Genomic DNA, 23,711 nt, shown 5'->3' with positions numbered 1-23,711 from the left:
ACTCTAAGTAAAAGTCCTACATGTAAACTGATTTCATCTGTTTTTAGGGTTCTTAAGGTAGTGATAAAGTTAGCCTTCTCTAACCCCAATCACATGGTATCTTCTGGTGTCGCTCTTTTTAGTAGAAGAAAGCCACCTAAATCCAAACTCACAAAATCAAGGCTAGAAAGGGAGTTTCAAATTAGGACCAATTCAGACAGTGAATTTTCTTTGTATTCAAATGTTGGCTCCCTCAACATGACCCATAAAATCTATATCCTGGCCAGGACAGACAGGAAGTCACTACAGCAGTATTTGAAAATCACATGGAAAAAAGGCAATTCAAACAAAAAACTTTGTCAGAAATCATTTTAGGGAACTTTAGATCAAACACTGTGAACAAAAAAATGTTCTATTTATCCCAAAATCCTGAACTCAGACTATCAATTGACAGCAGTGAAGTAGAGAGTAACCTAGGTCCATGCCCTTGTCAAAAGATGTCAATGAACACCCTGAGAGACGAAGGACTGAGACAAATAGAAGGGAGAAGAGACAAAGTGATGATGGATGATGGCGGCGTTGAAAGAAAAAGACAGAGTGACTGATTGAAAGGGAGGCGGATGAGAAGAAAGCAGCAGGTGATGGGGCAAAGAATGCCAGAGGGTCAGGTGTGAACCGTGTGGCAACTTACTGGTGGGGGAGACTGAGATGTGTTGTAATACTTTGGACTGTGTCAAAGACAAGGCATTGTGTGGGTGTATTTTAGATCGAAGAAGGTGTTGAATTTGACGTGTCTATTTGCAGATGACAGAATACTCTCTCACATTCACAGCAGGAAACAGAAAAACGTCTTTCATCCGTCTCTTCGTCTTTCTCGCACTGATCTTTCTCCTCCTTTACGCTGCAGGGGCCTCGTCTTTGACGAAGGCATAAAAAATGGAGTCAAGAGGAGGCACGGTCTCCAACTGGAAGAGCATCTTGCACAAAGGCAGGGGTTGGCCAGCTTGCTGAGAGATCTTTTTTTTCCCTTTCTGTTGGAAGGAAGGAGGTTGAAGGACAAGGTCTGAAGTACAAAGCGTTTGAACACCTGGATGTTAAAGTACACCAAAAAAAAAAAAAGATTATGGAGTTGCACTGATGACCCAAAGAGTCAATTTGGCAAATTTCTTGAGGAACGAAAACGTGTCTCTTCATTCACTCAGCCAGTCCTCCACTATCTTTCCCTTGTGGCCATCTCCAAACAATCCTTAACCCTGAGGATCTCCAAGACACTTTCCATAAGCCAAGAGCTCCCGCTCTCATTCTGTCTTCCTGTCACTCGTACTTGGTTTATCCAACACCACCCCACCATGATCTTTCTCTGTCTGGGGGTCATTATCGCATACTTAGTAGCATCCCAGGGGTTTGGGTGTATTTGCTCTTTAAGGACATTCTTTAAGGACATCAGTGTTTAAGACAAACAGCAATCAAACAACGTTTTTTCCCCCTTACTTCAATCTCCTCCTGTATGGCTCTCCTCTCCTCTTTCCACAGGATTAAGTCCATTTGTTTGTTTTCCTGTCCTCTGCGACGTGCGCTCGTTCCCTCACCTTCCATGCCTTTCCTTCCTCTTTGCTTCTCAGCTGCTGGTGATGTTTTTTTTCCAAATCGCTGCTAGCACAGCAGCTTGAACTTTGACAGTGTGTGCTTGAAGAAGAAAACGTCACTTACGGGCTTTGTCTTCTGTCTTTGGGCTACAGATTTTAATAACACAAAGTAAATCCCAAATGGAACAAAGACGGATTTGGTCTTACATCCACTCGGACACTTAGTGAATTTAAAAATACCTTTGAGTGTCTCGAGCTTAGGATTGACTGCTGCTCTTAGTAATAATATAAAATGTGTTTGCTGGATGTAATTTATTGGTTTTAGAAAGAGCATTATTGGCAAAGTGTAATAAGGTCACTGCAGATCTGAGAGAGGACTGTGGATTTATAGCGGTCAGGAACGTCTCTTGGAGCAGATTTTGAGACAAGTTGAGCAATCATAGATAATGATGTCACACTGTGCAAGGAAAAAGTCTCAATCTGCCACTGTCTACTGAACTACAATAAAGACAAAATATAGCAATGTTTGCTAATCTTGTCCTGCAACCTGTAGGACCAATGTGGTTTCCTGGCTCTTCCTCCAACTTCATTGAAATGGAGTAAATATTCAGAAGCCTTTAAATGTCTCCTGTTTCTCATAATCCAAGACGTAACTTTACTTTGTCTGTTATATGTTCATTTTTTTAAAAACGTGCAATAAAACAATAGCAATCTGAGATTAAATATTATGCTGAACTAAATCCTCAAGTTTATGAGGTTTATTCCACAATCAGAATCAACAACCGGACCTCGATGTGAGTGTTGTTTGTGAGCACAAAGTTAATCAGATTTTTAAAAAATGCTTCGTTTCACTAACACTAATTATAGCGGCATAATTTGCTCCTTTGTGTTTGAGCCAAGAAAGAAAACAATGTTTGGATGACGAGCGTTTTAACTTCTCATTTCATCCACCGCATTTGTACCATTTGACTTTTTAAGGAATAATGACAAGTTATTTTGAGAAAACTAACATTATTTTTTTTTCATTCCTCTTTGATTCCATAAACAAAATAATAGAGTTTAAGTTGCGTGACAGATATATACTGAGAATAATGTGTTGACAGCTACAGTACAACGTTGTAACTTAGTTAAACCCTCACCAGTGAGAAACTGACGGATTATGTGGAAACAATCTCTGCATGGCTCTCTAAAGAGTTCTGGTGACAGTTGTTTGGAGATATGGAAGGGGTGCACCATATGTCCAACATTAATACTAAAGATTTTGTCCAACATAGTCATGGAGATTTTAAGAGTAATTGCAAATCCCTTTGTATCTGGTAAGCTGTCAAACTACCAGATACAAATAATCCATTTCTTTTGACTTCCTTCTCATTTTTACATCTTTTTTGTATGAACTTAATTTTGAGCAAGTGGTTTTACTATGATTACTTCTGTCTTAGCTATACATTATTTTTGCCAAAGTGTGGCATTACAGCTGCCTTGCTCAAATTTTTTTTTATTATCATTATTATTATTGATGCCTCTCAAAATATTTGTATCTTTTCGACATGGAAACGAATATATATGTCATAACTTGCAAGTCTAAACCGGCTTGACAATACAGTTCCTAAATTAGGAATTTATAAAAACACGTACATTAAACTTTCGATGTATTTATCCAGTTTTGGATGCGTTTATCTCGAGTCTTTTGGCTAATCTTTACCAGGAGTGGCATTGAAGGGAATTGCAATACGAATCAGAGAAGATTGCACTTTGAGGTTTTGGCTTTTTTTAAACAGGATCTTTGGCCCCTTCGGATCAGCTGCCGAGTCAAATTAAAACAACCCAATTTCCAGGATTTTCCAGTCAACTCCTCCAACAAAACAATAAGAAAGGAGCCCCTCCCCCTCTACTTTTTCTGTTTGACTCTCTGAGTCAGTTGGAAGGTATTATTCCAAAGAGAATAAAAAATGTGCCCACAAGTATTAATAGAAACCTTGAAGAATCAAGGTTGGAGATGCAAACTCTTTTCTTTTTCTTTTAACGGAATCCACCTTTTAAAACCGTCTTCGCTCGTGAAGTCCAAAAAAAAAAAAAAAAAAAACGTGAGCCGGGGAATAAACTTCCACTCATGCTCTTCCATGTTTTCCTTCAAGCGGCGAAGAGAGAGGCTGTCTTGGCTGCTATTGTGCTGCATAGACAGAGATGTGTCAGAATACATGTGCTGACTAGAACACAATGCCTGTCTGTTGATATCCTCAAGAGGACAGAGGTGTAGACACCAGCTTCTGATCTCACCTCACGTATAAAACTACAAGGTTTTTAAGGGAGAAACAATGGAAATTTTTGTTTTCCTTCGTTTACTCATCTGCTTGTCTCAGAATAATGAAAAATTGTCCCAGAGCACCAGCAGTGCATTTCACTGCTGGTGCAATGCACTGCACCAGCAGTGAAATGCACTGCTGGTGCACAGCTGTGCCAATGTTTATGTACATTGGCACAGCTGTCAACTCAACACTTCCTGTATTCTTACTGCTGACCTGGAAGTATTTCTCACCGATGAAGTTTGAGGACTTTTCCTGTTTGCCGTTTCTTGCGAGGCTCAAAAACCTTCCACGTGTCTACGTACAAAAGGCTCTGAATGCATCTTTTGTCTGCAAATCCCTGGAGAGAGAGATGGGAAAAAGAAAACATGTCCAACATCATCGTCCTTATTCCAGAATATGGACGATGTTAACCCTCCTTTGATCTTCTGACCGCTTTTTAAAAACCCTTTAGGTTACACCTGTCTGAAGCACATCGGTCCACAAAGAAGATATTAATGAAACATCATCTCTCTTCAAAGGGCTGTCTGCCTATGTCTTTAGCATTTGCGTGCTAATAAATAAAATAAAAAATCTATGATAAATGAATAATTAGATGGATGAATTAAACCTAAAGGTGGTGTTATGGTTGTGAACATGTGTTTGGTTCATCTTTTTAGGGAGTGAAATCTGTGCATCGGGGGCAGCAGTTGGGAGCGAAGAGGTTCACTCCAGAGGCCTGTTGGGCGACGAGGCCTGGGGCTTGCCTGAAGGCATGGCCGGTCTGGAGGAGCCCTTAGCTGGGCGGCAGCTAAATAAAAGATGGGAGGGAAGTGTCAGTCTGTGAGGCCAGGAGCGGATGGAAGGGCCCTCATTAGTTTCATCTGAAGGAAACAAACTGATGTTAGGTTTGACAGCAGAAAGATGAAAACCAAAGTCTCTTTTTGGGCCTTGATAAAAACAATATGCAACTTTATTACCTAAATGTGGTTATTGTTTTTGCAACTTTTGATTTAATCTTTGATTCCTGACGATTAGAGTTATTGCTCTTCCTCTTAACAAACCCTCATGCCCTCTTGTCCAGAAAAGCAAGAGGGTCTGCACCAAAATGACATCACAGGACTGTGCCGTGCAGCCCCTCACGAACTCGAGGTCTGGGCTGGTCTCCGTTTGCGTAGTCCAAGAGGATCTTTGGTGTCAGACGGAGCGACCAACGTGCTCTGGCTATGATTATATGTGGGGGGGGTTGTTTATGTACGAGTGCTAGAGGCTGCTATAATAAACAAGTCAAGTATTGAGAGTGTACAGTTTCTTTTTTAACCAACTAACCAACAAATTCACGGGCTTGTTGACATGGAACATACATAAAATGCAAGCAAAAGACGCATATCAATACAGCTAGAGACGCGATTGAGACCCACACGTAGTTACAAGGATCAGTGTGAAGAAGGTCCATTGCGTTAGGATCTCTATCCTAGCGCCAGTGAACCTACTGAAATGGACTGTGTGGTCTCCGTTGGCGTAGTCCAGGAAGATCTTAGACAGGTGTGTTGTCCATGTATGAGTGCTAGAGGCACAACCTTCTTCTGTCTGGACGATGAAAATAATCTGCGGCTGTGCTTATAGGGGAGGTGTGTTGTTTATGTACGACCGCCAGAGGCGCAACCTCCTGTGGTCCGATGGAGGAGTGTTTTTCTTTGGTGTTAAAAGGGACCTTTGTTATATTACTTGATGGAAACGAGTCCATTTCCAGCCAGGTGGTATGGGATAAATGAGGGCAGAAAATACGGGTTCCAAAAGGGTTTGTTTTCAAGTGGGCCCTACGTGGGCTTGCCCAGGTAGATTTTAACGGGGTTTGACTGGGTTTTCAGTGGAGCCCAGATGGTTGACTTACACGAGGGCGCTTTAAGGAATATTTATTTCCTTAACCTAGTTACATAGCGTTGCTGTTTCTTCAGTTGTTTCTTCTGTTATCTTGAGTGCAAGCGCGCTGCACGTACGAGCTGACGGTTGAGTTCAGTTCCTGTTTGCTCCCTTCTGCAACTGCAACTGCAAGGCAGGAACTGAAACACTCAGAACAATGGGAGAACAGCACAACAACTTCACACATCAAATACAGTGAGAATAAGAAAACTCCAAACATAAGATGAAATGCACTAAATATTTCTAACAGGTACATGATACATTTTGTTTTTATTAAATCAATTGGTTATTGTTTCACAGATACAATGACCAATAGCTTATATGATAGCATATGAGATAGCTTATATTTTTAATTTATACATGGACAAAAAGCCAATCGCTGACTAATGTATCAATTTAAGGTAGGCTTGTCGTGATAAATTTTCCCAAACAATAAATTCCCAGAAGTTTCTGTCACAAAATGTTTTCGAGACCATTTTCAAATAATATAATAGTAAATAATGCAAGAGCACATTCTCAAAGATCGCTAAACTTTAAATTCTAATAAACAATTAGCACTGCAACAGGAAGACATTTTAAATATCCACCAAAAAAAAACAACACAAAAACAAATAAAATTAGTTACAAAGTCTTTGCAAACAAATTTGTACTTCAAAAAATGGTTAGTTGAGACCTAAACGATAGACTGAATACTTGTCATGCAGCTGGAAGGGCAAAAACTTTCCCAGCTGGAAGGAAGTGAAAAATGGAAAATCTGTAGATTCACAGCTCTGCATTCTATGTTCAACCACATTATCTAGAAAACAGCTCAGGATGCTGAAAGATGGCGGTTCTGGTTGTTTGAAACTGGAACCAAGTCTAAATCTTGTGTTTCATGAGAGCTGAGGGTGAGAGGTCCAAAAAAAAAAAAAGCTTTATCTCAGCGAAAGAAGTGAAAAATGGAGAATCTGGATTCGCAGCTCTACATTCAATTTTCAGCTTTACTTGCTGTGGAGCAGCTCAAAAATGCTGAGAAACAACAGTTCTGGGGGTTTGAAACTAGAATTAAGTCTGAATATTGTGTTTCGTGAGAGCTGCAGCTGAGAGGTCAAAAAAACAAAAAGCTTTATCTCAGCGAAAGAAGTGAAAAATGGACAATTTGAAGATTCACAGCCCTCCGTTCTTATCTGCTGTCTCACAGCTCAGAATAATGAGAAACAGTAGTTCACTAGCAAGGACCGTGCCACAAAGATGTAGGTTTAAAGACTTATTGATGGGGGGATGAAGAGATGACGGGAGGAGGGGATGAATCAGATCTTAAGATCATGAATACGTCTAACTACTGGATGGATTTTTAACAGTCGATAAGCAAAACTTCAGCGCCGACGTCGAACTTTATTCAATTGAACGTTTACAAAACAGCCAAGTAAATCAGCACTTCATTATTTATCTGTTTTCAAAGTTAGCAAAGATGCTAATGTACTAATCAAAAAAGATTTGTTAGCACATTAGCGGATTAGTGGACGTGGATCCACCACTGAGCAGCTGCATATCTTGAAAGAAGTTTTCAGTTCTCATTCATTAATCGAAAGTTTTAATTTTAATATAGATCCTGAAACCTCACGTCAGTTAGCATGGTGCTATAAAACTAGCACATGCATTTATTCCTTAAGGCTGGAATACTGTAATAGTTTATTATTACCTTTAAGAAGCTCACAAGATGCAAGCTAAAAGCCTTCAACTGATCCAAACTGAATGGAGTGAAAGTTAAGAAAATAAATGATATTTCTCCTGTTTTATATCAATCAGTTTTGTTTGGTTTGAGTTTATTTTGTAATATTTACAGCAGATTAAAAACCTGTACAGTTAAATGTTAGGACGAGGAGAGAAGTCCAAAATTATTCATACCCCTGCAAATTCCCTTTAAGATTTTGTTTTGTTCAACCAAAAGTTTGTATCCCTCTGAAATTGTAAAGTAATGTAAAAGAAGCTTCAACATTTAATTTAACTCGTGTTTAAAATTATTTATACCCCTCTAATGAAAAAAATCTTTATTTACATTAAAGCAATCACATTGTTTTATAATATCTGTCCATCTTTTTTGCGTGTTTCCATTGGTATTTTATGACGTCTGGGAACATTAAAAATGCCCCCTTTTAGGGCGGGTCTGGCGGCACAGCAGATCCAGCCTGCTTGGATCGGATGTTTATTGTAATTTCTTTAACCAAGTGCAGATAAAACATGAAAACGCCAAGGAGAAAATCAGAAATAAGCGCAGGGCGAACGGGCGAACCTGGAAAGTTTGAACGCTTTGGGAGGGAAATGGTGAAGGGCAGCAGTAGGAGACAGAAGACAGATCTGGTGCATGTCCTGTGTTAGTTATCTCAGTCTCTCAGTGTTAGCTGATAGAATTGAAGTGTTTAGTATATATGCTAATCATTCACACAGGCACAGGATTATCACTGAGCTCTGCCAAGAGTCGCCTCACTCCACCTAATCCCTCCATCCACTCCTCTGGTGACACCTAACTCCTCAACTTCCCACTTAACGCCTGTTTATCCTGCCGTTTTGTTTTTTGTTTTTTTTTCTCTCTTCATCCATATTCTGAGGTGAGAGAGGCGGTGGGTATTTGCTGTGCGGGCAGATCAAGTTCAAACTCAGGGGTTATCTGGCTAACCCAGAGTGGGCTCTGTGAAAAATATTTCACTGAAGATTTCAGGGCAACGCACAGAAGCCACAAGCGTTTTTATTTATTTCTTTGGTCTTCCTGAATGAGGACTGATGTCACAACTCCCATTAGTGGGAATGTTTCAGACGGAGGGTTGGGTGCAGCGGCGTTAGCGGACACTGCCCCTTCCAACGCAGCAGCGGGGAGCTAAACGCTTAACAGGGCTGGACAAGCCAGCTTCTGGCTGTGTCCTGGACTGATCAGTGGCCGTGAGAGTGGAGGTCAGAGTTGAGGTCGTTGGAGGCGGGACGAAGTTTTCTGGTAGTGGACAACAGCAGCTGGTATGTCCGGTAAAGGTCCAGTGTTATGATTCAGATAGGATCATCAGAAAACTATAACTCATGACAGCTACATACATCTTTATTTACTTACAACTAACAAAATATTTCATTCATCTGGAAAATTTTGTTTTAGAAATTATGTGTTATGTTTTCTGTTTGGTTGTGATAATTTTTTTTATTCTGTTGAGGACGACCCCCCTCCCCCACCTGTTTCTAGGATTTGGCATAAACCAGATGTGTTTAGCTTGGATTTTTAATGAAATAATTTTAAACAATTAAAATCATGCAGATTTCTTAGCTCCAACCAGAGGTGGGCGTATCCATCCAAAAATATTGATCATATCAATACTGAATTGGCAAGCAATAGCCGATACTGCCAGAGCCATCTTCAGTCCCAAAAGACTGTGGTAAAAAAAACCTTATGAACACAAATATGTATCACCACAATGTAGTCCTTCCTATACACAGTTCAGTATTCACAAGTTCACCTCTTTGTGGATTTTTCCTCAGAACATAACTTCTAATCATCTATTAAAAATGTAGCCGAAATGTCAATTTCTTGTTAGATTTTTAGCAGTGGTCATAAGGATATGTATTTTTGTGTGTGCTTCTAGTTCATTTAGTTCCGGTGTCGTCTTCTGCATGATGACGTTTCCTCAGATGTCAGCAGCAGTGACTGTGAGCGACGTCTGAGCAATGCCGAAACACAAAAATCCCAAACCCTGACCCGTGAGCTTATTGCTGAATTGAGCATTCCTTTCCCCTGCTCTAGGAGTTTTGTTTCTCCTCGAGCCTCAGCTTTGTCTCACTTGCTTACATTTTACTAAAATTTGTGCTGACACCCCTTGAACACATGGCCATCATGTGGCGACAACGTAACCAAAAGAAAAATCACCGTTTACATGTAATCCTCAAAGTGACGAATAAGATTAGAGAAAAGAATAAAATCGCTGATTGACAATGACAACCGCCTTCAAATGTTGCTACATCACTAAGGATAGTCACAAAATAATACACTTTTGTTGATGTGTTAATTAAGCGTACTGCAGATGGAGGGATTGAAAAAACCAAAATAATCTAAAGGAAGTGGATCAAAGAAGGTTTTTCTTATTGATGTGATGAAAAGGTCAAAAGTTTAAGGGTTACTGGATAACAAGTCCGGGGAAAAAAAAGCCCTTTACCTGACAAAGAGGATTGGACAGACCCAACGTAAGGTACTGATACAGCAACCCTGAGATGGCCTCTCCAGAATCAGGGCTTAGAGACCATTTCCTTGTACTTTACAAGGGGAAAACCAAACATCAGACATTAAAAAGTGGAATATTTTCTATGTGAGGCAGTGCAGGAGGCTTTGTAAGAATCAGGAACGGTTTTTTTCCATCAATGGAATTTTCAGGTAACATCAGTTCATGCTTCCTATGTGAAGAAGTCGGACAAAAGAACAGAATGATGCATTTCCTTTGGATCTTCCTTATTCCCCTTTATGCAAAAATCATTTGGGATAGATGATAGGAGAGGTTCACGATGATTCAGCATGCTGTAGCTCTTGACAAGCAGCTCACTGCCTTCCACCTCAGTGAGCAGCATCTCTACAGTTATCTCCCTCTGGTTTGGCATCTCTCTCCTCACCCTCCCTCTCCCTCCATCCTTCTGCCCACTGCCCCATTTCATGTCCCTTTCTCTCTCCCTTTCAGCCGAGCTGTGTCACTCGCCCTCCTCGCGGTTAGCGGCAGACCACAGCGAGGTCGTGGTGTGAGGTCACCGGCGGTCTTCTTGTAGCATATGGATGCACTTCCTTCCAAGCAAACTCCGGCCAGATGAGACCACACACGAGCACCGACACTCACACACGCTGAAAAAAATATTCTAAATATTCCAGGAAAACAGTTTGAATCGACACACTGTGAATTTCCCAGCGCGGGTTTTGTGGGATTAAAGGAAATCAGAAGCTATCTCGGCCTGCATCTCATCTTGCCTGTGACCCAGGGGATCACTTGGAGTAATCTTGGTGTTAAGAAACGCGCATCCCGCACTCGGCCTGTCAGTAATCCACGGAAGACAGCCAACGTGGCGTACACAGACACACTCCATTACACATGTGAGCAAACAAACGCGGAGTCTCCTAATCTGGCGTAAACCAGCTGACTTCTTAAGGCGCGCTAAGGCGCGGCGGACGCGCACAAGTTAAGTGGGGCTGAGTAATCGCTCGCAGGATTCAGTGTGAGGTCTTGGACGCGGGCATGTTGGAGCATATGCAGGAGTACGCACACACAGAGCTGGTAATCTTCCAGCCAGCTGAAGTGTAATCAAGAAGGAGACGGCCATATGTCTGAGGGTGCTGAGCTCTGCCCTCGCTCTTTTGCACCACTTCCTCTCCTGCTCCGCGTCTTTGCCGTACACCTCGCTCCCTCTCGTGCTCTTTATTCTCCGTCTGACTGACCCCCTCCTTAAATCACATTAAGTCTACTTGCAGATTGAAATTGAAATTGGAATAAAAGCTGAAGAAGGAAGGGTTTGATTTGCGTCTGGTCTTTCTGTTAATCCTTCCAGTTCGGAGCTGGCGTTTTAATGTCTGAACATTTCCTTTGATGCCCTCTGTTGAGGAGAGTTGGGTTTGTGTGTGTGTGTCTCTGTGTGTGTCCCTCGTCCCCTGTGTGGGGACAGCTGGTGTGGCCGGTGACCCTGGCTCTGAAAGGAAGCCCCGGCGCTCCTTCATGTCTCCAGCTCCGGTTCGGGGCCGTTTCAGTCCTCGGATTTGAAGATGTCGCGACGCATGCGCCTGTTTTTGTCAATCAACTTCTAAATGGTCTCTGACTGTAAAGATTTAGTCCCAATTCCATAAAAGCCAAGTGATTTTCCATGTCCTCCTTCTATCTATCCCTCAATCTGCTCTTCCATCTCAGTTTCTTATCAATTTTTCCCTCTAGTCTTTTAGCCTTTTCTTAATCCGCTCCCTCTGTCTGATGAAATGACCATATCTAATCCCTTGGGGAGCGTTGTAACTGTATTAAGACAGTAAATCCATGTCCTTACAACTGCTACAGATGTCTTTCTTTATTATCTGCTCTCTGTTTCTCTCTCTTTCTATCACTCGTTCTCTCCGCCTCCTTGCAACTTCCCTTTTAAATCTTCTAAATCTGCTCTTTTATAATCCTCTGCCTGCTTTCAACGTGCTGCATGTATAATCTCACGTTATGTTTTGGCAGATTTGATTTGGGCTTTGTCTTCTGTCTTTTTTTTTTTTCCCCCTTAATTCTTTGAATTTATTTTTCTCCAGTCTTGCAAATGTTAATAACCAAGCGAGCAGTCGGCCTGTCCTGCTTTCAACCGGTTTCCGTGCTCGCCCACAGTACTAAAACCGTCCTCATCAAAATGCTCAGTGACATCCAAACACATGGAAGAACCATGGCGCTGGTTCTGATGGACCTCAGCTCAGCAAATGACCCAGTTGATCTTAAAGCAACAGGAGAGCTGTGTTGGACTGGTATAACACTTGACCTGCTTGAAGAACAGGGAGCTATTTGTTGTCTATGGGCAACTTTCCATTGGAACATGTGGGATGCCCCAAGGTTCCATCTTGGGGACCCTCTTATTTAACATCTGCATGTTCCCGCTAGCTAGGATTAGCTACCATAGCTGTGCAGATAAAGCTCTATATTACAATACTGTAAACCCAGCTATGTATCAGCTATTCTATGTATCTGTGGATACATAGAAGAAATCAATGAGTCGAAGTACCACGACTTTCTCCAGCAGAACAGAAGCAAAACCAACGTAAGTACTTTTGACAGATAGCATTATATAGTAGTGTACTTTAAAGAAAGTACATAATAGTGACAAATTCTACAATCTGAGTTGCAGCTCTGTGAGAAAACCGTTGTTGACATTAGGGGTTGAACGACTTCATATTGTTTAAGGTCGACTACATCATGATAATAGTCGAGTCGATGTCGACTGGTCGCGGTGACGTCACAGTGACGTAAGCGCAAAACGCTTCACAACTACTTGGAGACTTTGTCAGCTACATTCACGGCAAATATTCTCTTTGGTAAATTATTTACATTTTTATACAATTTGAGCTTTCTGACTAACTCCTCTAGTTCACCTTCTTTCATTTCCTTGGGAAAATCTGTTTTGTCACGTGATTGCGACTAGTTGACTTGCGCAGAAAAAAAGTCATTGCAGAGAAAAGAATCGACTAGTCGACTAATTGGTGCAACCCCTAGTTGACGTAAAGTTGGACCCCTGGTATTTGCAGATTTTAGGGGCCACAACCACCAGAGAATAGCTAAAATCATTGAATACTTGACAACCATCTGAAAATGTTTGTAACTGACTATTTTAATTGGCCAAACACCAAATATACCTTAATGTGCATTAATACGCACAGGGTAGAAACTAACATCCACAGTCTTCCTTATCTATGTTTTTGGGGGTACAGCCAATCAGCATCAAGGAGAATGAATGACTTTGCCAATACTGTGCATTAGCATTGCACCTAGGTGTTCCACATTCCCAAGCTGAATTTTATATACAGTATGCGCTATGAAACAATCTTTGAATAGACAAAATTTCCACTAATAAAACAGAAACAGAAAAATACACAGATTTGAACCATGAGGGCTCCATTGCGCTGCAAGTGTCTCCAGGTTTTTTTTTTCATTTGTCCCTTCCCTTCTCATGCACCATGAAAGTGAGCAAAATTGTACCGGCAACCCTTTGACACGAACACCTCCACCTGCAGGAGTTCACATTCCCCCTCCTTCCACCTCTGTGGAGGCAGCAGCTACGTCCAGACGCGTCTTTTCTTCTTCATTACGCACCACTCCCTCATTGTGGTTGGAAGCTCAGCATGTGTCGGTTTAGATCTGGAGACTTTCCAGGTGTCGCCGCCGCCCCTCTGGTCAGACGGGCTGAAGAAATTCTCCGTGTTTTTCTGCTCCTTTGACTCCAAGCACCGCTTCATCACGGGAGCCAAAGACGATATGGTGATACTGATATGGTGCAGCCAACAGAATGAGGCTCGTGCTGCTGAGGAAAAACATTAAGGTAGACAACCAAACAATGTCTGGAGGAATTAGCCCTGGTTAATGAAAAGGAGGCCAGTCACTGACATTTCAGAAGAACAATCACACCAGTGATGAGCAAGGATCATTAAAATAATCTGAAAAATGGCTAAAAAAAAAGAGAGAAAACTCAACTACAATAAGTAAAAATAATGTAGAATGACCCCAGTCTAAACAGAGGCTTCTCCACAGAAGGATTGACTTTATGTGTGCTGTAAAACTACAAATGGGTTAAAAATGCGTTCAGACAGATTTTTTGCAGAGTCAAGGTAATCGAAGATAAAAAGTGAGCCCTGAGGTCAAAAGGTCATCCATTGAAACCAGCTTGGTTTCAGGAGCAGCACTCTTCTTTTCTGAAAGGCTCACCATGCTAATACAAGTAGAGCTGCATGACTTTCCTCCTTGACAATGAACAAATCTGGGTATATAAATGAAAATAACTTTAAAGCAAATGTTTTTCAAAAGTACCAGCCCTTCAAAATGAATCCAGCATGATTTGAATACATGCTGCAGATGCAGTGTGTTTTCAGGGAGAGCTTGCCTGGACTGCCAGATCTGGCCATGTTGTCATGTTTCACATCCTCCACTTGTAGATGGCTTTCCGTACAAACCAACTTCATCTTCTTTAGGAGCCTCTTTAGATTGAAACTAAGTCATGAACTGTTCCGGTTTGTGTAGCTCTCAGACTGCTGGTTTGCTCACTTTTGCTTCAATAGTCAGGAGCCCCAACCTGAAAGTCTGTGCTTTAAACCTCTTTCCAAATGCTGAATAATCCCTCATGTGCTGCTGATATGTCGGTGTGTGTGGGTGGGTGTGTGTGTGTGTGTGTGTGTGTGTATTTTTAGACTGTTGGAATAAATGCAGGCATGCTGATTTAGTTCTCACCAGAATTTTTTTTTTTCTATGTTGTTTGTTTGTATTGCATGATTGTGTTGGTTTTGTCAGAATTCATATTAAAGCCCCGCCTGTTGACATTTCAGTTTTTGTGAAATTTTCTTTGAATGGGACTGTAATTTATTTGTGAAAAAATTTGACTATTTGTTAGAACAGCATATGTAAAATATTCAAAAGAAAATGCAGGTTGGGAGACTGAAAGACATAGACACAATGTTACCTGACGAAATTCATAATGATTTTAAACGTCTGCCTCCGATTCCTGTTTTTGAAGTGTATAGGAGTACATTTACTTGTTAGGCCAGGATGTGCAGCAGAAACATTCCAGTTTCTGCAGCTGGACGAAGTGAAGCACTTTAGAGGAAGGTTCAAACTGTCACTCCTGCTTGTTTTGATGCCGCATGCTGTCGTCGAGGCGTGTCCTTTCTCCATTTTTAATACGCTGGCACGTCAGCGCTTAATCACAGAGGAAACTCCTGGCGCGCTGCCAGTCTGTTTGCTACAAAAAGAAGAGACTGTCTTTAGCCTTTTAGCAAAGAAATATTTCTTTAACGGGGCCGAAAATATGGTTTTGAACACACTGCCCTGGTGACTTCCTCAGCAAGGTCGGGTATAATAGGAGTTGACAGATATACCCTTCCTGATGTTTAACACAGTCAGAGGATGCGTGCCACACCTAGACTGTATGGGTGTGTGTGCAAATCTACACGTCTTGTGCACTTTGGAGGCTGTAAGTTAAACCTTGTGATTTCAGCACAGGAAGCGCGAGCGTTGTCTTAAAACCTGCAGACAGGTTGGCGGCCCCCAGGGGACAGCGGGGAACTGCTTTGGAAGGTATTGTTCTACTATCTGGACAGTTCAGATCAAGTTCAGTGTACAGTGAATGCAGCAGAGCCAGGACCAATTAAATGTTAGATTACTCACGTCTAATTGGTCTAATATTTACGTTGTTGTTGGACAATGAAAATCATCTTTTATGGCATTTCCTGAAGAGTAAACGTGGTCGTCACGGAGCTGGATCCAACGTACTGGAGTGTAGCAGTTTGAGCAAAACTAAACTTCCTGTCAGGTCAGACACCGGTCCAAGCAACTTTTACTTCATGGGTCAAAGGTCCGGGGCAGGTGTGGGATCAGGCCGCAGCTGCATCCGCGAGGACATGCGGAAAGAGTGAGGGCGGGTCTGAAAGTTTGCAGAGACCCGGAGCGTTTCGCAAGCAGAATTCCAACAGAACACGTGTCGCTTTTCAGGATTTTACTGAGGCGTTCTTCACTGGATTCATTCACTTTAATGTGAACATATTCTCTTAGAAGTCAGCAGGGAAGAGTGGAGGAATAGACATTTGTTTTATGCTTACCACACACACACACACACACAGAGACAATTAATCATTGATTGGAACAATTTCATACACTCACAAACAGTGTCGGCTTGAAGTAAGAGGACAAAGCCTTGTGGCAAGGTCAGCACTCAGAAAGGGGGTGTTTGGGGGTGTGTGTGCGTTTGTTTGTAATACCTTGTGGGGACCATTTTCCTGACACATACTACGTTGTGGGGACCCACTGCTCCTTGTGGGGACTGTAGCCTGGTCCTCAACAAGGGGAAACGCTGTTTTTGGGTCAGGGGTCAGTGTGTGTGTGTGGGTGGGTGTGGGTGTGTGCATGGAGGGGTGTGTGCTGGTAAGAACAGTCGGTAACATCAGCAGACTACAGAGGCAGGTTATGTTCCTCACTTTTGTTTCTCCATCTGCGATTATGATCAGACATGACCCCTGACCCCTGGGTAGAGTGTAACGCAAATCTGGACATGTTGGTGTTTAATATCAATTTTAACTCAAGAAACAGATTTCTTATGAGGGAAATAACCAGGACACTTCTTCATTATTAGTATTATTATTATTATTATTATTATTATTATTATTATTATTCCCAAATAAAATGTCTTAAATCTCACCTGTATGAATACCAATGCTGGGCATTTCAAAGCAGGTTTGTCTGATATTCAGTGGAATTAAATTACAAACTCTATTTTCTATCTATTTTAAATCTAGTCTTCTGCATTGATGTTTCTATTTCTTAGCTGTAGCAGATGAGAAAAATGAAATTATTGATTATTTTCAAAAGGTTGGTTTGATTTTTTTCTTAACATTTGTTTTGCTACACCATTTCAGGCGTATGAAATAAACCAGGAGCTAATCAAAGTATTTGTGCCTGAACCAAAAAAGCTCCTGTTCACTTCAGGCCAGCTGCCTGACTGATGCCTCACAGCAGCGTCGGACACGGCACAGCTGTGGGCAAAGAGAAGTGAAGGGCGCTGCTAGCTCAAGGCAAACCCAGTAGGTAGCTAACGTATTATAAACAGTGTTAACGCACACAAGCTGCGGCTAACTTTAACACCAACTCCGCCTTTGTTGTTTCTTTACTTTTAACGATGCAATGGCTGCTTTAAAATCTTTAACAAGAATTTTAAATCTGGTCAGGCGGGTAGAAGGAGTACAAAAGTGAAATATGCAAACAAAACACACATTTAGATGATTCAACATGAAGATGCAGCTGTAAGGTGGCCATTATGATCTTTATGTTTAGTCTGTTGAGTTATTGTGTGTAAGAAAGCCTGTTATGGTCAGACACAATAACAGCAACAATAATCAAATCTGCTACTAGCCTCCAACATTTCCCCTACTTTAATACCCCTAAATAAAATCTGTTGCATGTAATTGATTTTAGATTTTACACTTTCACACGTAGGTTCTACTTTATTCAGTCACGTTTAATCTTTAATCCTGATGAATCCGATCCAGTAGTTAGACATTAGAACCTCGATGGCTCTAAACTTTCTGCTCATAAATTCTGACAAGATGTCGTCATGTTTAGTCAAGAACATCAGAAAAAATAAAAAAAAACTGCTTAGTCAGTCACTTGATCTGATCCAGCTTGGGTCCTCAACAAAACCCCAAACATGGCTGCTGCCAGCTTTACCAATAAGTAGACGCTCTTAATTTTTTCTGTTACAAATGATAAGTTTTAGCTGCAAAAGTAGAAATTAATATAAATTTGGTGAAATTTGGAATTTTTTAATGTGTGCATACCTAATTTCAGACCTAAAATTAAAAACTACAAAATAAAAAAAAAAGAATGAGCAAACATGAAGCTTAATAAGCAAATAAAGTCTTGGTTCATTCCGGAGAAAAGTCACGTTTGGTCCTTTTTATGGTAAAACCTACCCGAGTCCCCTTAAGATTCTTTCTACAATCAGTTAACAGGGCATAATGGAGTCCTACTTGACAGATCAGCTGCTGACTATTTGTTTTGAAGAATATTTTCACCAGAGGTGAAGCGAAAAATAGCTTCAGCTTCTGAGAAGTTATTCAAATGAAGGACAAAGCCGTTTCGGAGGAGCATTGTTGTCGCTTGTGTTGGATCTGCTCTCTGCTGCTCCTGATGAGGCTGATAACTATGCTAATCCGAACAGCAGCAGCGCTGCGGCCTCCGTCGGTTCACCGTGTCACCGTCTCTCACGCGAACCCAGACACTCGGCAAAATGTCAGCGCCCACCTCGCACCGCCGTGTAGAAGAGAGATTGCTTGAGATAAGGGAGAGGTAGCCTCAAGTGTGTAAAGAGGCTCCCTCAAATATGCTCCAACACACACACACCGGGCTGAAATATTAATTAAAGTTCATTGCTTCAGTAATTAGCAGGGCAGTATAATACCAGTTAGTGACTTATTGCCCCCCCAGGTTCAGCTCTGCATCGAACTTTAATTGAATGAGCGACATTAAAAACTTCAGGGGCCATTTGGCAAGGTTGACTAAACAGTCATAAACAATAAAGGATACACTTAAAGGCTTCCTCCTTCAGCTGAAGGAAATAAAAGTTAACCTCAGGAATGGAGGGAGACGTCTAATCAAATTTCAGAAGATAATCTGCAGGTTTTCCTCAAGAAGATGCCATGAATGCCATCAGGTCTATTTTCTGTTGGAAGAGTACAATCAAAGGGTTGGCTGTGCTAAACCTGATTGGTGGAACTTGTCGGGTGTTTGTAGGTTTAAGCCTGGATTATGCATCCGATTATTTGTACGTTAAAACCCAAGAACTGACAGAGGGTGAACTTTCTTTATACCTTGACTCTATGTGTTTCTAAAGTGTGGAAGAGTGGAAGTCCATTTCTATAGCCTTAGCAAACCGGGTTCTGTTCCACTAGAATCATTTATCAATCCAGAGCTGTTCCATGGGTTGAGGACCAGAACCGTATTTACTTCAGAAGTCTTCTGGAAGTTTTTATCGTCTTTCCATCACTATTACTAAACCTGTACAGAGACGTTCAGTACATCAAGTTGAGTGAGGCTCTCAAAAGTTGGTAATTTGATCATAAAAATGATTCACAGACTCTATTTTATTGGATTTGAACAATTAATTTCACAAGTAAACACTACTTCTGGATCGTAGGAATGGAAAACTGAATTACCTAGTTTTACAGTCAGCAGCACCATCAGTGACTCGAGATCTAAAGAAACAGAAGAAATCACAGAGGCAACGCAAATCAAATGCAGCACATTTATACACAAGCTTATATCAACATTGGCCCCATATAAGACTTCATGCATGAAAGAAACACGGCTGAACCCAAAAGTTTCCATGGATGAAAAGAAAAAGGAATGGTAAGGTTAGAAGAGGACGCATGCTGTTATTGAGCAGCGTCTCAGTCTGAGTGTGTAGGAAAGAATCGTAGCAGAACTACTACTGCGCCAGGAAGACTTTCAAAGGCAACGAAAATACAGAGGACAGAATATCAGCAATAACTCCACCAAAGGCTCCATCCAAGAAAGAGACAAAGCTAAACACAGAAGTGCTGGGTAAATATTATTTCCTACTGGGAAAAATATATATCGAAAGAAAAAAGATTTTAAATATATATTTTTAATCAAATCAAATGTTTGTTTGTACACAAATTAAAAACTATGCGTATACTTTAAAATTAAATCCTCTAAAACTGGATCAGCCTAAGGCTTTGTTTGTCTGGAAACTGTGTGTTTCTTCAGATTTACACAGGAAGTCAGAAGCGACAAGAAAAACTGTAGTTGTCATGCCAGGCCACTATGTGGCACTGTGACCTTAGCATGTTGTCTTCCCCGCATGTGCTTTTGACCCTCAGTCCTCATAACTATGCTCCAGGTTGAACGGATTAAGTAGCTCACTTATCCTCGTTCTGTGCATGTTGTGCTTTCATACCTGCGGAGTTCCTGAAAAGGTTTGAAATTTTGTTTTAAAAAAGGAGAAAGCGCCGATGTGATCCGATCCGTGAACAAGCGACTGGACCAACGCAACGAAAATATTCTGGTTTCACTGAAAAGCGGCTCCGCGAAAACAGGAAAACGGCAAGAGGGCGCTCCAGAACTTTATCCCATAATTTATATCCTGAATAATTTTTTGAGAGGTTTGTTAAGAAACACAGTAGTTTAATATTAACACCATGGAGCCTGTGAGCGGCCATTACTGTCACGTTTGCATTGTTTTCTGAACATTTTAAGTCTCAATGCATCTAACTCTCCACTCTTTCTACATTATTACGTTGTAATATTCAATGCATTTGGCTTGCAATAACATCCACCTCCACAATTATCAGTTTCATCATCCGTTTATTATCTAAGTCAGACCTTAAAATAAAAACACACAGACGCGTTCACACAGTGACATCCGCTGCCAACACAATGTTACAGCTGTGCCTTTGTGCTCCTTTAACCTTGAGGTCTGCAGGCGCCCAGCTGTGATAATCTCCCTTCATTACTGTTACAGGACACACACACAAACACGCCCCCGCCGCGCCAACACACTCTTTTGAGACAAGCATCAAGAAAAAGCCCCTGCGTTTAAACAACACACTGTTCAAACACAAATAACACCAGCACACATGTACACACGTAATAGGTGGAACATTTAAGATTTTTTTTTTTTTTTCTTCCTCGCGATTGACTTGAATCAGCATTAGTCTCATCAGATAGCTAAGCAGAATGTGTGTGTGTGTGTGTGTGTGTGTTATTGGCTGTCCTCTGCCTAACTGGCTAGACGGACACAGCCTCCAGGAATGTCAAACCTCCAACCTGCATTTTGATGTGGGCACCCGCAGTCAGCTGAACAACATTGCCCACCGCGGGTAACCCACTTTGAGCGCTTCAGTCTGAGTGGCAGGACATGGACTTCATGGGAACCAGAAAGAATGAGGCCCATTTCAAACATTTTTTTTTTTTTTTTTCATGAGGCATTTTGATTGTTTTGTGCTAATTTTCCAAACGGTCTTAGATTTTATCAGGTGACACACTGCAGTGTGTGTGGGTGAGCGCTCTTTAAGTGCCAGTGACAGTGGCTTGGCAAGCGATCTGCACTGCCACTCAGTCACCCCGCTACTCTGCCTTTCTCTTTCATTTGTGCTTTTCCTTTCCTTTCATCCCTCCACTCCCTCTGTGACACAACCTGTGGTTTTTGAGAAAGTTTTCAACGATTCGTTCTTTCATCTTTTCACGCGTGTGCGCCTGCATGTGTGTGTGTGTGTGTGCGTTTTGCTTGTATCACCTGCTCTGTCTCTGGACCGGTCTGTAGAAATCGTTTTTTAAAAAACTGTCAGAACCAAAGTCAAATGAACGCTGGAAGTCATGAATAAAAGTCATGAATTAAAGACACAGTGGAGCGATAACTAATGAGTTTAGAATCAGAAACACCAAACCCTTTCAACTCAAATACACAAGCCGAAAGTTCCAAAAAGTTGATGAAATCCTACTTAAATTTTTTATTTAATGTAATTCTTCAGGCAAATTGAGACATTTTATGTTGAGCGAGCTCTGGACTGCTTTCGTCAAAACAGTAAGAGTTCACCCTTTTGGGATTTATTCAGATTTATGTCAAACAATGAGAGCAAAAAGATTGTTTGACATATTTTACAAACATCTGGGCTCCACTGTAGCTAGTGTTAAGGAAGAATAATTTATAAATTAACTTTGGAAAAAAAGTTTGGCTCCCTCTTCCTCTGGATCCCAGGTCCTCTCAGCGGGCGACGTGCGGCCACAAGGAAAACAACAATGCGTGTTGACGTCACAGAATTACAGAGTTTAATCCCATACAAAGCAACGTATGAATTAACAACAAAACCGCAGAGGAACAGAGATATGCATTCATTACCTGAGACAGGAAAAAAGAATAGAGAAAGAAAAGACAAAGAAAAGACAAAGAGAAGGCAAAGACGCGTCTTTGGAGAGAGCTGATGCAAAAAAGCAAAATAGTGGCAGCTCTCTGAATTATTACTCCTGTGCACGAAGTCTTATACTGAAGGTGTGTCTTTCCTTTTTAATATATTCAATTAAGGCGTACCTCTGGTTGACCAACTGGAAGCTACCTTGGACACTCAGAAAAACTTAGAAACTCCCCCTAATTTACGCCAAAGATCAAAGGCCATTTGCTCTCTGGTTCAACAAAAGAGCCAACAGCTGCGTCCTGGCCTTCTGGGTTCTACGGTCATTTGGGTAAAGAAAAACATAAGATAAGATTTCACAGATACCTGTGGAATCCGGAGTCTCTCCCGTTATCTCTCCTTACATAAATTCTCAGGACAAACTTAAATCCAGAAATTTGGTTCAAGGAAAGGTTATCTTCACAAAACCCAGTTTTGCTCCTCTGCACTCAGCACCTCAAAAGATTGAGTCTTGCCAAAAATAACACATAAAATCAACAGAACAAAATGAGGTATAATTCCTTTTCTAACCTATGAAACATAATATTCAATCCTAAGTATACAAGTTAACACAATCATTTTCCAAAACCCCATTTAGCATAAATCCTGAGCAATTTTCTAATACTAAACAAAACATTTTCATTCAAACAATTTGATTCTGATATTGTCACAGATAGTACGATTTTCAAATACATTCATCATTTACTAGATTAGTAGTTCTAAAATTAGATAATACAATCTTCGTTAAAAACATGCTATTAGTACTTAGAAAAATGTCTTAGAAATTAAATGTTAATGGTTTCAACATTCTATGTTGTATTCAGTTTTACACCATCCCAGATGTTGGTTCTGGAAGACTTTTGATCTTCTGTGAACCAAACAGACTTCTCTTCTCCAGGCTCAAGTGATAGTGCCCTGCAGGAGATGCTAATTTTATGGCCTCCTGTCCTCTGATAACACAGCAGGAGCCTCATTGATCTGCATTTGGTTCCTGTACTTTGAATACTTACCCATCAATAGTTTAGTTTTAAATCCTTAACACAAACCTGTTCAAAATTAAGAAATTTGTTCAAAATAAGAATGTTCAATATACCTTTTACACATGCCGTAAGATTAACTGTATTAAGCACTAAAAATAATCATTTTTCCTCAACACTAGTTACTTTATATAATACCTAGCTAGCAAGGAAAAGTAGCTAGCTAGCTGGTAAGTTTTGTCCACACCTGTTTCATTAATTTGCTTTGGTAAATGATTCTGGTCAATCAAAACTCAAAAGTAATGAGTTTTGGTTAATCGTTGGTTAATTTCCAGAAAAACTGGAACAATACTTGAAATGGCAACAGTTTAAATGAAGTTGGTTACATAAGGAATACCTTATGTAAGGCTAATTGTCAAGGTTAGCTATTTCTTCTTTATTCTTTTTTTTTTTTTTACCAAAATCTGACTACTTTTCTTTCATCAAAATAGTGGCAGTTTAATTTATTGTGATTTATTCATATTTGACAGCAAGAACAGAAATATTATGCTTTTTTTTTTATAAAAAAAAAGTCTACATGTAAAAGCTGGACAGCTACTTTACATAGCTAGGAAAAGTACCTAGCTAGCTCGTTGGTTTTGCTGAGACATGTTTCATTAGTTGTTGTTGTTGTTTGTTTTTTTTACTGTTTCTGTTGGCTAAGTTAATAACTTCAATATACACACTTTGGTTAGATACAGGCGTGTCAACAGGAACCAAAGTGCTGAGCTTTAGCTGTACTGGTTTAGCAGCAAGTCAG

General features: G+C 40.8%; 1 long non-coding RNA gene across 1 annotated transcript; it reads left to right on the top strand.

The window, feature by feature from the left end:
* Positions 1–5,532: 5,532 nt before the first annotated feature.
* On the top strand, positions 5,533–21,866 carry LOC116716206 (uncharacterized). Its single transcript, XR_004338409.1, has 3 exons — positions 5,533–5,547; positions 16,347–16,351; positions 21,676–21,866. It is a non-coding gene; the product is annotated as an uncharacterized LOC116716206 (long non-coding RNA).
* Positions 21,867–23,711: the final 1,845 nt, after the last annotated feature.

Source organism: Xiphophorus hellerii, chromosome 24 (genome assembly GCF_003331165.1).
Source record: "Xiphophorus hellerii strain 12219 chromosome 24, Xiphophorus_hellerii-4.1, whole genome shotgun sequence".
Classification (NCBI taxonomy): Eukaryota; Metazoa; Chordata; class Actinopteri; order Cyprinodontiformes; family Poeciliidae; genus Xiphophorus; species Xiphophorus hellerii.
The sequence above is the reverse complement of the archived record's forward strand: the minus strand, read 5'-3'. Positions and strand labels throughout refer to the sequence as shown.